Here is a 4,372-nt window from a genome sequence, read left to right as displayed (position 1 = left end):
CTAAATGTTATTTTAAAAATTATTCTTGCGAAAATTAGTTAAACAGATACAATATATAAATCAGGTAATTTTCAATCAAAGGCTTTAATTATTATCAATAAAAAATTGAAATAAAAAGACTTTACGTCAAGCCTTTGATGAAATAATTAATATCATTGGTAACAAGCCTGCCCGCTTAGCTCAGTAGGTAGAACGTCGGTCTACGGATCGCAGGGTCGTGAGTTCGATCCTCGGGCGGGGCGTATGTTCTCCGTAACTATTTGATAGACGACATTGTGTCTGTAAATATTAGTCCTCCACCTCTGATTCATGTGGGGAAGTTGGCAGTTACTTGTTTTTGTTTTAACGCCGTTTTCAACAATATTTCAGTCATGTAACGGCGGACAGTTAACCTTATCAGTGTGTGACAGGATCAACGTACCGGGGACAATAACCATCAGGACAAGTCAACACCCCTTACAATATTTACAAATTTGTGTCAGGCCATGAGATTTTTGGCCCGAATGAGATTTTGGTCAAAAATGGGGTTTTCAGGTAATCTGACAGATTGTCATGTTCCAAGTAAAAATCTGCTATTTGACAACAGAAATCAGCCGTTGTTATGGAGAAATTACCGCTTTTCGGACACCATATTTTCGTCTAACTGTATCAAAATAGAGGCAGAATATCTTAATTCAGACTCCTTCTTAAAATAATATGAAAAAAAAATACATAATGAAATATCAAACACAACATACAGTTAATTAAATCTATTTTTTTCTGTTTCTTTTTTTTTCATATAAGCACATATTATTTTCCCCTTAAAACCGTTTCCATGGCAACACAGTTGTTAAATCCAATTTGAATAGTTCCTTGATAAATCCAGCAAAATTTACATCAAGAAAGTGAAGTTAATATACCCTCAACATTTTCCAGTGTACAGACAGAGTTTAAAGATAACAGTTTTTTTGCAAAAATCTTAATATGGCTTTCTTTTGTACAAAAATAGATTTACTGGATTACGGGTTAGATAGCATGACAAAGCTATGACAAATTAACCTTGTTGTTAGAACACTTGACTCGTTGACATATTTCTTTGTAACTGTTAGACAGAAAATCAGGCAAAAAGATATAATTATTAGAAATATTATAAACTGATTTTGCTTAAAGAAGTAGTACAGATGTCACACTGATCAGTGACTCGTTACCATAGCAACCATGATGTATTTTCTTACCAAAAGTACCATTTCTATCAAGTTCTTGAAATAATTGAATATGTTAAAGTGTTTTTCAAAATACTATTTACATTGAAAGCTGTCTAATTTCATATTCAAAAGTAAGAAAACCTCATTTCATGTAAACTGATGTCACACTGTTTGGGATATACATTATTTTCTGATACACACGACACAACTCTTGCTAGATTAAGGCAGATTCATATGATAACATAATGTTTTGTTGATGCAGTTATTACTTAGAAAAGAATATGACCTTACATTAACTTTTTTAACAAATAGAACATATAAACATGAAAGATGTTTTACAATAATTTATAGACAGATTAATGTTTAATACCATGGCAACAATGCACTGTTTTCTTATAAAATTAAAGATAGCATTTATTGTCAAATTTCTTGAAACTGTATTATTTAAATAAAAAAAAAGAGCACTCAAGACATATTATGCATGGAGTATGTTTCAAAAAAAAAATCTGTATTACTTAAACAATGAAGACAGTTTTACTCTAACCACTTCACTGCTGTTCTGACAACAAAACATACTTTTACCAAACATTTCTCACAGTTGAACTGTGACAGTTCAGTTAGTTTTACTTTTTTCTTGACTCCCATTTGCAGTTTGAATCAGCTTGAACTTTTGCAGAAAACATGACCTTATTTTGTGCACTTCTGTGACAGTTGCACTTTATTTCATTGGCATACTTTTAACTGGATGGTAAGCAAATATATTAGTTCCTTTGGTTTCATTTCCATTCACAAATTCATAAAGAATTTTATTTTTCTGGCTGGAAATTCTTTCTTCCTTCAGCCATTCTGCAAAACAAAACTACATTAGTATTAGTACCTCTAAGTAGAAAGTTACAGAATAGAATACTGTGAAGCATTTTTTAAAAATAAAAGTGTCTTTTTGTGTAATCTACATAAAAGCATGACTAATAAGTACCTATCCATTCATCAATCTCATAATTTTCAAGAATACAAAAAACTAGCTGATCTTCTGACATACTAGTAGACATACACTTAAAAGAATTAATTCATTCAGTCTAACTAAATGAATACTCAAATATTGCAACAGTTTCTTAGGAAAATACATGTATGATGATATTCAATCATTATGCATATTTCCCCACTCACCTCTTTTTATGCTGGATATGTTTGTTGAATGAATCTATTAGACTAGTAATGATTTCTTTCAAAATGCTATTAATACAATCAGGTCATTTATGTGTATGATATTTTAAGATTTATTTAACTTACTTGTATTAATTTTAAGAGGAATTCATTTTTTGTATATATTCTTAAGATGTATTTATCTTTCTGCAAAAATGCAGAAAATTACAAACCCACAAACTCTTCCAACATGTGGTATGTAGGCATGCCTTGAGAATTCCTTTTTTTTTGTTTAAGGTCATAGCAATATGCCAGATGTTTCTCAGTAGTTCATCAATAGTTGATCTGTAAAATTAAAAAAATACTTTATAAAAAAGCTGAAATGTGAGATAAAGATGGTCTAGCTAGTTACCTCAGGACACAGAACACAAAGATTTATACTATGAGTGTTATATGTTTCAATCAAAAGCATGACTTTCTTAACAAAATGTCTTTAAAGTTTAAAATATATTCATTTAATGTGTAGAAGTTGTTTGTAACTTGTAAAGAACATTTTGTAGTGGTGAGGAATCCAACAATCATGGTCAGGTGAACTGAATGCAAACTTACATGAAAAGCTATTGAGCATCTGTTTTATACAAAATAAAAACAAACAGCTATTTTTAATACTTTTTTAATTGAAGTGAGTTTGACATGAATAAGAAATAATTTATTTAAACTGACAACTGTTCCTGTAAGTCACTACATAAATATGGATAAGGCTGTGACTTTTGACATACTGGTCTTTCATACTAATACACTGATCAAAAATAAGAGTGAAAACTGTTGTGGAAAAAAGTAAGCTTCCTGAATGCCCCCCTCCCCCCCCTACACCCGCCCCCTTATTTGGAGGATATAGGAGGGGGGTAATTTACAGTTAAAAGAAACGGAGGAGGGGGGAGATGGGGTGTATTTAGTTTATAAATGTAGTGTAGAAGCAGTTCTCAAGCTGAGGAAGGATGTATTTCATATGACAATGGGTGGGAAAGAGAAGGGAGGTATTTGGAGGAAGTTGATGGGAAGGGGGGTGATTTGAGGTAACCCAGTTGTGGAATGGAGAAGGGGGGGTAAAATGTTTCCGGGAGGGGGTGATTTCCTTTTTCGAAAAAATGCGGGTGTTCTGGCTGAGATAATTTAACTGACGCTGTTTTAATTTTCTGATCATTTCCCATTACCATCAGAGGTCCGTAAGAGCATATAAACATCTCTGAGCTGAATATTTTTAGCTAGAATTAAAGCCGAGATGACAATTCCGGGATATTTTCGAAGGACAAAACGGTCAATATGGATTTAATATTAATATTTTAAAACTCTACATACTGTGTAAATATTACTACTTACCTGTAAATCGCTCAATGACATTCATTATCCCTTTTAAATCAATCGTCAAATTACTGTTTAAAAGTTTCCTTTCACACGACCTTTCATGTTTACAAATGGCGTGTTGATACAAAGGGCGATAAATTGTCAATTATTTGATAATGAAACGAAATGTCAAAACACGGAAATGTTACAATACCTGCTTGGTAAATGACGTTTGTCTCTTCATTCATTTATCGTCCCAATAATATAGTGTTAATTGATAAAATGCATTAACTGACGCGAAAACGTGTTGAACTCCACTCATTTTTGTGACGTAACTTTAATCGGGTTTTTCTCGAATGACGTAACGCCGCATTTGGGCCAAAAATCTCATGGCGCAACACATTTATTTATAAGAAAATTATCATTTACAATGAATAAATGAAAATTGACAAAATAAATTTTATTGTAAGAAATGAAGAAAAAAAATCTGAGCTCTGTTAATATTTTTAACAAGTATAAAGTCCTAATACTAAAAGTTTCGTGACGCACGTGTTTCCGTTAACTTCGAACTTTAAGTAGCACCAGAATAAACAACATATCTTCAAATAAAGCCCCTCTAAACCGTGAATATGTTGACTCCGTTTTGGCTCCCTATGATGGTAGGTTATTGCATCCCTGAGCTGACTTCAGTAGATCACAAA

General features: G+C 32.2%; 1 long non-coding RNA gene across 1 annotated transcript; it reads right to left on the bottom strand.

Annotated features, from left to right (window-relative positions):
• Window positions 1-384: 384 nt before the first annotated feature.
• On the bottom strand, window positions 385-4,061 carry LOC123565658 (uncharacterized). The gene is made up of 3 exons (XR_006689168.2): window positions 3,708-4,061; window positions 2,561-2,672; window positions 385-2,030 (listed from the first exon to the last, which is right to left on the bottom strand). It is a non-coding gene; the product is annotated as an uncharacterized LOC123565658 (long non-coding RNA).
• Between the last annotated feature and the right edge of the window lie 311 nt (window positions 4,062-4,372).

This window comes from Mercenaria mercenaria, chromosome 8 (assembly GCF_021730395.1).
Source record: "Mercenaria mercenaria strain notata chromosome 8, MADL_Memer_1, whole genome shotgun sequence".
Taxonomy (NCBI): Eukaryota; Metazoa; Mollusca; class Bivalvia; order Venerida; family Veneridae; genus Mercenaria; species Mercenaria mercenaria.
This window is presented reverse-complemented; position numbering and strand designations above follow the sequence as displayed.